Genomic DNA, 11,091 nt, shown 5'->3' on the forward strand with positions numbered 1-11,091 from the left:
ATCTAATTTCAATGACCTTTTTTCCATAAATATAGATATTTGTCCATAACTCAGTAACCAAGAGTCCTATACCCTTCATATTTGGTACGATCTTAGACCTTATGATGCCACATGCAGTACCTCATAATTGTGCACATTTCTAATTTTGAGCTAGCAATAAACCTTGTGTTCAGATTTTTTGTTGACAGATGTAACATAAGGAAACAAAGTTTAGTTGGAAAAAAGACATGTAACGGTAATGACCTTTGCCCTCTCTGATTAGATTTGCCTTCTTTTTCCCACTTAAGATTGCTTTGGCCCCGGCATTGCTGCTTGCAGCTATATTTCTTCTTCTTCTTCTTCTTCTTCTTCTTCTTCTTCTCTGCTCTTTTTTTGTCGACCTAGAACTCAAACACCGCTTACCGCAAACTTCTGAAACTTGCAGGGCTAATAGGTACCTATGAGATCTCGTGCACCTGGGTATACAAATTTCGATTGGTCACGTGACCTGGCGGCCATATTGAATTTTCGAAAAATACCAAATGAATTTAATTTTAAAAATCTTCTTCTCAAGAACCAACACACTGATTTAGCTGAAACTTTACTCATGTCATCCCTAGGAGGATCTCTTTCAAGTTTGCAAAAGGCGTTTCGATCGGTCACGTGATTTGGCCGCCATCTTGGATTTTACGAAAATCGCAATTTAATCATTAAAAATCTTCTTCTCCAGAACCAACAAACCAATTTAACTGAAATTTTACTCATGTCATCCTTAGAGTGATCTCTTTCAAGTTTGCGAAAAACGTTTGGATCGGTCACGTGATTTGGCCACCATCTTGGATTTTACGAAAATCGCAATTTAATCATTAAAAATCTTCTTCTCCAAAACACCAAAATCTTTTTTGCAAACTTTATAGACCATACTACTAGATGCTATATAATAAATTTAAAGGAAATTGACCTGGCAGTTTTTGATAAGAAGAGTTTTAAAGTATTATTCTTCTGATTTTTCAATGACCTTTGACCTCCCCTATACCTCTGCAGCTAAGCTATACAAATGGCTTATTCTGGCCTATGTAAGAGTAATATCTAATTCTGGGCAATCTAATAGAGCAAGAGGTCAGATTTTTGGTACATAGGGATAATTACGAAAAACAATTTTTTTGACAAAATGTCACATGACTTTGATGACCTTTGACCTCAAATATACATATATGTCCATAACTCAGGAACCACAAGTGCTACATCCTTCATATTTGGTATGATCGGAGACCATATGGTGCAATATCCGGTACCTCATTAAATATGCACATATCTAATTTTGGGCAAGCCAATGGTGCTGGAGGTCTGATTTTTGGTATATGGGGATAAGTATGGGATACAATTTTTTTGACAAAATGTCACATGACCTCAATGACCTTTGACCTCAAATATACATATATGTCCATAACTCAGTAACCACAAGTGCTACATCCTTCATATTTAGTATGATGGGAGACCTTATGATGCCATATCCGGTACCTCATTAAATATGCACATATCTAATTCTGGGCAAGCCAATAGAGCTAGAGGTCTGATTTTTGGTATATAGGCATAACTTAGCAACACAATTTTTTTGACAAAATGTCATGTGACCTCGATGACCTTTGACCTTAAATATACGTATATGTTCATAACTAAGTAACCACAAGTGCTACACCCTTCATATTTGGTATGATGGGAGACCATATGGTGCCATATCCGGTACCTCATTAAATATGCACATATCTAATTCTGGGCAAGCCAATAGAGCTAGAGGTCTGATTTTTGGTATATGGGGATAAGTATGGGATACAATTTTTTTTCACAAAATGTCACATGACCTCAATGACCTTTGACCTCAAATATACATATATGTCCATAACTCAGGAACCACAAGTGCTACATCCTTCATATTTAGTATGATGGGAGACCTTATGGTGCCATATCCGGTATTTCATTAAATATGCACATATCTAATTCTGGGCAAGCCAATAGAGCTAGAGGTCTGATTTTTGATATATAGGCATAACTTAGCAATCCATTTTTGTTGACAGAGACCGTGACCTTGACCTTAAATATACGTATATGTTCATAACTAAGTAACCACAAGTGCTACACCCTTCATATTTGTATATTGGTATGATGGAAGACCATATTTGCAAAAGGCGTTTTGATCGGTCACATGGTTTGGCCGCCATATTGGATTTTGAGGAAATCGTGATTTAATCTTCAAAAATCTACTTCTCCAGAACCAGCACACCGATTCGACTGAAATTTGACATGTAACTTCTTAAGTGTGATCTCTTTCAAGTTTGTGAAAAGCGTTTTGATCGGTCTCGTGGTCTGGCCGCTATATTGGATTTTTTGCGAAAATCGTGATTTAATCTTCAACAAGTCATTGTCAATGACATAGTCCCCACTTGTAAAAGGAGTATTAGTCTTGATGGGGCAGGGAAATGTGGTCATTAAAAAGTATCGCTGGAGTGTATAAGTTCACATCTTTCGGCACATAGGTTTATGTCATTTTCCCCAATTTATAACTAGAGGCATGTCTAAGTTATGGTTCTAAATCGGGAAAAAGATTAGACCTCTAGCTGTGTTGGCCAGCCAAGAAATACATATGTGCATAATAAATGAGGTACGAGATGTGAAATCTGAAGGTCTAATATCCTATCAAAATTGAAGCTTATAGAACTTGTGGTTACTGAGTTATGCATATATATGTGTAATCAAGGTCTAAGGTCATCAAGGTCACGTGATATTTTGAAAAAAAATTGTATTGCTAAGTTATCCCTATACACCAAAAATCAGACCTCTAGCTCTATTGGCTCGCTCAAAATTAGATATGCGCATAATGAATGAGGTACAATGTGTGGCGTCATAAGCTGTCCCATCATACTACACATGAAGGGTGTAGCACTTGTGGTTACTGAGCTATGGACAAATATGTATATTTGAGGTCAAAGGTCACCAAGGTCACGTGACATTTTGTCAAAAAAATTGTATTGCCAAGTTATCCCTATATACCAAAAATCAGACCTCTAGCTCTATTGGCTCGCTCAAAATTAGATATGCGCATAATTAATGAGGTACAATATTTGGCGTCATAAAGTGTCCCATCATACCATACATGAAGGGTGTGGTTACTGAGTTATGGACAAATATGTATATTTGAGGTCAAAGGTCACCGAGGTCACGTGACATTTTGCCAAAAAAAATTGTATTGCTAAGTTATCCCTATATACCAAAAATCAGACCTCTAGCTCGATTGGCTTGCTCAAAATAAGATATGCGCATAATTAATGAGGTACAATATGTGGCGTCATAAGCTGTCCCATCAGGGTGTAGCACTTGTGGTACTGAGTTATGGACAAATATATATATTTGAGGTCAAAGGTCACCAAGGTCACGTGACATTTTGTCAAAATATCTGAGATATCTGCGTGAATGGATGGACTCACGGACGGACATGACCCAATCTATAAGCCCCCTGGACTTCATCCATGGGGACTAAAAACTGTGTCACTGCATCCTTTTTGCAATATGAATACGATGAGAAACTAAATTTTTATTTTTCTTGGCCTTATACATGGGAGTCTATGGACTGCCTTATACATGGGAGTCTATGGACTGCCTTATACATTGGAGTCTATGGAGACTGCCTTATACATAGGAGTCTATGGAGATGAAAACTAAAAAGTCCTCTTACACGGCCAAATTTGATCGCATTGTGAAACAAATCGACGTGCATCTGTATGGGGTAGGGTACTATCCTTGTGCAAAGTTTGAAAGAAATTGACCTGGGCACGTCTGAGATATCTGCGTGAACGGACGGACGGACGGATGCACGCACGCACGCACGGACGGAAATGACCAAACCTATAAGTCCCCCCGGACGGTGTCCGTGGGGACTAAAATCTTCTACTGCAGAACCAACACACCGATTCGACTGAAATTTGACATGTAACATCTTATAAGTGATCTCTTTGAAGTTTGTGAAAGGCGTTTTGATCGGTCACGTGGTTTGGCCGCCATCTTGGATTTTGTTAAAATCGTAATTTAATCTTTGAAAATCTTCTTCTCCAGAACCAACACACTCATTCGACTAAAATTTCACATGTAACATCTTAAGTGTGATTTATTTCAAGTTTGTGAAAGGCGTTTTGATCGGTCACATGGTTTGGCCGCCATATTGGATTTTGTAAAAATCGTGATTTAATCTTTGAAAATCTTCTTCTCCAGAACCAACACACTGATTAGACTGAAATTTTACATGTAACATCTTAAGTGTGATCTCTTTCAAGTTTGTGAAAGGCGTTTTGATCGGTCACGTCGTTTTGCCGCCATATTGGATTTTGCGAAAATCACAATTTAATCCTTAAAATTCTTCTCCTCCAGAACCAACACACCAATTGAGCTGAAATTTTACTCAGCTTATCCTTAGAGTGATCTCTTTCAAGTTTGCAGAAGACATTTGGATCGGTCACGTGATTTGGCCGCCATATTGGATTTTCAAAAAATTCCAAATAATTCTTCAAAAATCTTCTTCTTCAGAACAAACTCACCAATTGAACTTCAATTTTACTCATGTCATCCTTAGAGTTATCTCTTTCAAGTTGGCGAAAGACATTTGGATCGTTCTCCTGGATTGGCCGCCATATTGGATTATGCAAAAGTCACAATTTAATCTTTAAAAATCTTCTCCTCCAGAACCAACACACCGATTCAGCTGAAATTTTACTGAGGTCATCCTCAGAGTGATCTCTTTCAAGTTTGCAAACGACGTTTGGATCCGTCACCTGATTTGGCCGCCATATTGGATTTTCAAAAAATACCAATTTAATCTTCAAAAATCTTCTTCTACTGAACAAACTCACCAATTGAACTGAATGTGTACTCATATCATCCTTAGCGTGATCTCTTTCAAGTTTGCAAAAGACATTTGGATCGGTCACGTGATTTGGCCGCCATATTTGATTTTTGAAAAATACCAATTTAATCTTTAAAAATCTTCTTTTCCTGAACTAAAACAGAAATTGAGCTGAAATTGTACTCATGTCATCCTTAGAGTGATTTCTTTCAAGTTTGCAAAAGACATTAGAATCGGTCACGTGATATGGCCGCCATATTGGATTTTCAAAAAATTCCTTGATTTAATCTTAAAAAATCTTCTTCTTCAGAACTAACACACCGATTAAGCTGAAATTTTACTTTTGTCATCCTTAGAGTGATCTCTTTCAAGTTTGCAAAAGACATTTGTATTGGTCACGTGATTGGGCCGCCATACTGGATTTTTGAAAAATACCAATTTAATCTCCAAAAATCATCTTCTCCAGAACTAACACACTGACTGAGCTGAATTTTTTTAAAAAGTCATCCTTACAGTGATCTCTTTCAAGTTTGCAAAAGACATTTCGACAAGTCATGTGATATGGCCGCCATATTGCATTTTCAAAAAATACCTCGATTTAATCTTTAAAAATCTTGTTTTTCAGAAAACATCGATTGAGCTGAAATTTTACTCATGTCATCCTTGGAGTGATCTTTTTCAAGTTTGCAAAAGACATTTGAATTGGTGATATGATTTAGCTGCCATATTGGATTTTATAAAATACCAATTTCATCTGTAAAAAAATACCGTCAAGGACAGTGTGCTCACATTCGGTTTGAATTGGTCCATTCGAGAAATATTTAAACCAGGAAAAACAAGAATGTCAAAAGCAAATAAGGTCTCCAACTTAGGTACTGGAGGTCATCTTTAGGAACATGCATATCAACTTCTATAGCAATGAGACAAGCAGATCCTAAATACATAAGCAAATGTCAACAACAAAAAATAGACAGAGAAGGCTTGATAAAAAGAAAAGGTGGGAGTGGGTAAAAAAATGTACAAGGGATCTGGTAAAAAAGTAATGCTACCTCATCAATCTTCTAGACCCTACCCCCTCCTGAATATCAAATGTTCCATCCCTTGGTATTACATAACGCCAGATGACAGGAAATATATTTACAACCTTGGGGAGTTTTTAATTTATGTCATGAGTGTTATCATTCTAATGTAAACAGCACTTAAGTTAGTTACAGATAGTGAAATGCCTTCCACTGTGGGCGGTGATTACAACATCTGGAATTATCCTGGATCCAAATTTCTCATCACTTCTTGTATGTCTTACATAGAAAAGTTGCAAAAATTGGTCCGCAATGAAAAAATTCACCTCAGCTTTGTTTTCCGGATCAAAATTTCCTACAAATTGATACCAAATATGACAAAATTATGTTCACAGCCTTCAAAACTGTCTCACAACATATCCTGGGTTGGTGTAGGTCATTTAAGGTCACAAACTGAGAAAATTACCTAAAATATACAAATTTGGGGGTTTCCCAACACTTTGAGCAGAAAATTTGTCTAATGACATCCCTCGGGACTTTATACCAAATTACAAAGGTATCAAACAAGTAATTTTGAGTTTCCTTGACCAAAAATGACAATATTGTCTTAAAAATACAAATTTGTATATTTCAGGACAATTTCCACATATCTAACTATTGTCATCTCTACGTCTGTGTACCAAATATAAAAGCTGTCTGTCCAGGGGTTTTAAAAAGAAAATACTGTTTAAGATTTTTTGACCAAAAATGACAAAATTGCTCCAAAATAGTAATTTTCCCAATTTAGTCATAATTTCAACAAATTAGAAGAGTAACACCCTCGCAAAGATCCAACTCAAATTTGAGAGCGATTGGGCTGGCGGTTTCAGAGAAGAAGAATTTTTACTGAAAATGAGAAAAATCACAAAAAATTCAGCAAAAATACAAAATTAAGGATATCTTCACAATATTCATAAAACTGTATAAGGTTCACCTAAGGTACTTGCACACAAATTTTCAAAGCAATCAAAGCAGCAGTTCTGAGTTTTTAATTCTTGACCATTTTCACATTTTGTAAGCTCATTTGCATAATTTTGGCAATGCAGACTTCATTTGAACAAAATCCCATCTATAGCCCAGGATGCATCCACACACCAAATACCAAGCTGAAACGTGCAGCGGTTTGTGTGTTTTTGATGTTGACGGACATACATACATACATACATACATACATACATACATACATACATACATACATACATACATACATACATACATACATACATACATACATACATACATACATACATACATACATACACACATACATACAGACGCCATCGACTTCAGCTTATACGATAAACTCACATTGGTATAACCAAATGTGAGCTAAAAAGCCATCTTCAAAAATATCCCAAATTATTGAAAAATCTTATCGAGAACCAACACACCGTTTGATATTAAATTTCACTCATATCGTTCTCAGTGTGAGCACTTTGAAGTTTTCAAAATTCATGGCGATCAGTCACGTCGTTTTGCGGCCATATTTGATTTTCAATTATTTCAAATTGATCTTTGAAAAGTTCCTGAACAAGAAATACAGCATATTATTTGAAATTTTTAATTGTATCATTCTTAGTGTTAAGTACAGTCAAGTTTGGGAAAAAACGTTTCTTTGGTCACGCGGTTTTGCTGCCATATTAGTTTTTGCAAAAACCCTACAATTAACAGCAAAAAATATTCAAAATTCATCTTCTCCAGAACCAACACATTATTTGAACATAAATTTTTATTGCATCATGAGTAGGTACTTTAAAAGTTTGAAAAAGTCTTTTGGATTGGGCATGTGATTAGGAAGACCCTTGACCTACTTTCCTCTATGTAACAACTGCAACATCTAGTTGTGTGTCTCTTTGGTACATTGGCAAATTTCCAATAATTTTCTCAGGGACCTAAAGAGTGAAGTTGAATGACTTTTCACCTACTTCCACAAATTACATCAACAACTTCCTATTCAAAATAGATGACCCCCACATGACCTTTGACAGAAAATTTGTATTTGTGGCATATATGAATCATGAAAGGGCTGCCTTAAATAAGAAATAGCTTACATTTCATCGTGTTTTCCCTAGTGGATGCTAGCAGTAACGGCCACTGCCGGTTTTGTGCCACACAAAACCAGTTACAAAGTTTACTTTAAAATTTTTGAACGATACCTACATTTACATTTTTAAGCTGTTCACATATACACATTTCAAACTACTGCCACATGCTACCTTGCATATATTTCTCTGACCATGATACAAATATGATTCTTTTCTTATAAATAGCACAGGTTTACTTCCGTAAAGCAATCAACATGATAAAGTCCATGAATTCTGATATCAAGTTCTGTCTATCAGATAATACAGCAGGGAGTGATGTTTCATACTATCCTTAAGGAGAGAAATTCACTGTTAACTACAGCATAAAGAAGAAAAAATTGTGATATGCAAGTGACTGAGCCTTGACTAATGATGAGATTTTAACTCCCTTTATTTAAACTCAGTGGATAGCCATAGCTATTAAGACTTGGAAGAACACTAACAACACAATCATTACTACATAAATGTGTAAAATTCAATAATAACAAAAATATTTCATTTTGAGCAAGTACTCCTACTTGAAGTTTCACCATACAGTACTAACAAAAAGTAAAACAAAATGATATTAGAAACTCTTCTTCACAGTAGATGTATCACCATATTATTTCATTACAATCATTGAGTAGCTAATAATGAACACAGACTGAAGAAAGTCATACTGCACTGTTCCAATGGGTGTAACAATTTCGACCATGAAAGTTATCTCTTAAGGTGGAGCTGCGTGTTACCAACACAGTTTTTTCAAAGCAACATTTCTCATCAAAGATGACAAGGAAACCCCCTCAAACTAGATATTTTCAAAAAGTAGATGGCAGTAGTTTAGTGAAAAGATGAAGTGGGTGTATATTTGGCGTAAAAAACCTCAATTTTGGTATTAATGATAACAGTTAATTTAAGTCAAAAACTTGATGCTAATGTTTGAAATGTAGTACTTCACTTCAAAGAAGAGTATACGTAGCAAAAAAGGACTATTTTGTTGTGCATTATCTATCTTCATTCTACAATGGCCAGGATTTAAACACTGACAGTCAAAAAATGATTGAAATCATGATAAGAAAAATTAAAATGCCTCTTATTCAAAATGTAATAACTTCATTGCAAAACAAAAAAGTATTTTTGTTAAATAGTATTTAAGGAACATAATGTGAAAATTTCAGAAAATTTGTGCCAGCCAGAGTGGAGTTAAATTCTTTTGAAATTTCGAACTTGGGAGGAAAAGAAGGCAGGAAATTGGGTGATATGCATATATTCGCATAATTTGACACTTCTTTATCTCATATGTTCAAGAAGCTAAAAGGTGAACCCAACCAATATTTTAATTTTGGGTCAATAAATTTATTAAACTTGAATAAATATTTGCAAAAAAGTGATTTTTGAGCATAATATGCTGTGTTTGGTAAGTGACTTGCTGTATAAATAAGCAATAAACTACACCAAGCAACAGTATATACAATGAAATTTGACCACTTCATGACATAAATGCATGAGCCGTAGTGAGTGCATATCTAAAGTGAACTGGTCAAAACCCAGTGGTATCTGTGTCTCTGGGTGTGATATATTGCTATTATATCATAACAATATATTGAAACTCTGGCATGGAGTTTGCAAATGTGCTAACTGTGTTATATTGTGAATATACCAAATTGTTTTAATGTCTTGATTAATAAGATGGCTGCATTTTCCGATCAATATACTGGTATGGTATAATTTAATGTATAATACTACCATGGTATCCAGCCTATGAAACTGTCAAAAAGAACACACACTCAGTATGCAGTCACACAGCCTGTTTGAACTCATCATAACATTATACCAAGTGTGGCATCATCTTTCTGCACGTTAAGCCATGCTCCAGCTAGTCTTGCTTTCCAGACTACCAATGATGTATTCCATTGAGATAATGTGAATTGGGCAGGCACAGCACTATATTCAAATATTACATATCAGCATGCCCAGGTTGAATATTCATTTAAAAGCCAAAAGAAGTGTACATGTCAGGTTGATTCCAGCAGCATAGAATCATGCTGCATTGTGATTACATATCAGTTACATTGTACTTGTCAAGACTACATTGTTGCAGACTATGAACAAAGTTGAAGACTTCCTTGAAAATATAGAGAGACCATGAAGCATGGTTATATGTCATAACTTGGCAAAAAAATGTGAATTTACTTTGTTTTGAACTGTTCTGACCCTTTAAACTACATGTTGAGAAACTACATGTGAGTCTGCCATAGTGGCATTTATAAACTTATATCCTCAGTTCTTTGCTGACGTTTGGAAATTCCTTGAACAACAAACAGAACACAGCATAAAGATTCATTCACAATAGATTACCATCTACAGAAATGAGGTCTTTTGAAACTCAACTCACGAAGTAATTGGCACATGATTGACACCTGGCAAAGATATGCACCATATGTCAGACAAATATATAAACCATTTTTCTTTCAAGAACCAATGACCATGTAACCATACAATGTAGTTAATTGATGAAATTCTGCAAAGTATTTCATGATATGGTGTATAATGTCATAGTTTCCGAATTTCCCTATATTGAAGCACGAGACATTGACACTTCAAAACATGAAGTGGCAGCTTCCATCTCTATTTTCTGTTTCACTGTCATGTAGCAACTCCCTTCTATTGCTGTGGCATTAGACATGATCTTGTAATTGTTTTTGTATGTATCGTACCAATGCTTTCCATACCAGCCAACAAGTTAATGTAGCATGTATTTTTCCACATATTAAAAGGCAATAACTTCAATGTGCTTGTATCTCACACACTTTATCAAGACCTTTTCTCTGCAACAATCAATTGCTTTCTTCAATTGTGCTGTACCTATGGTGTTTGTCCAGTGTTAGCAGTTTTCTAGTATGTCAATAACTTGAAGGAATCCCTGAAAGTCTTTATGAATCATTGATATATCAGTTGATCGCCTAAAAGTCACTTGCGATGAGTTTCTTAAACACTCTCAGATTTATCTTGTTCTTTGTTGTTATTACAAGTGCCCTGTCTTGAATATGCACAACGTTTTAACAAGTGTCTCCATTGTCTCTCTATTAAATTGGTGGTT

At 35.5% G+C, this 11,091-nt stretch overlaps 1 long non-coding RNA gene across 1 annotated transcript; it reads left to right on the forward strand.

Annotated features, from left to right (window-relative positions):
• The first annotated feature begins 2,602 nt into the window (after window positions 1–2,602).
• LOC139118222 (uncharacterized) lies at window positions 2,603–3,201 on the forward strand. The gene is made up of 2 exons (XR_011548641.1): window positions 2,603–2,638; window positions 3,090–3,201. It is a non-coding gene; the product is annotated as an uncharacterized lncRNA (long non-coding RNA).
• Window positions 3,202–11,091: the final 7,890 nt, after the last annotated feature.

Source organism: Ptychodera flava, chromosome 19 (assembly GCF_041260155.1).
Source record: "Ptychodera flava strain L36383 chromosome 19, AS_Pfla_20210202, whole genome shotgun sequence".
In the NCBI taxonomy this organism is placed as follows: Eukaryota; Metazoa; Hemichordata; class Enteropneusta; family Ptychoderidae; genus Ptychodera; species Ptychodera flava.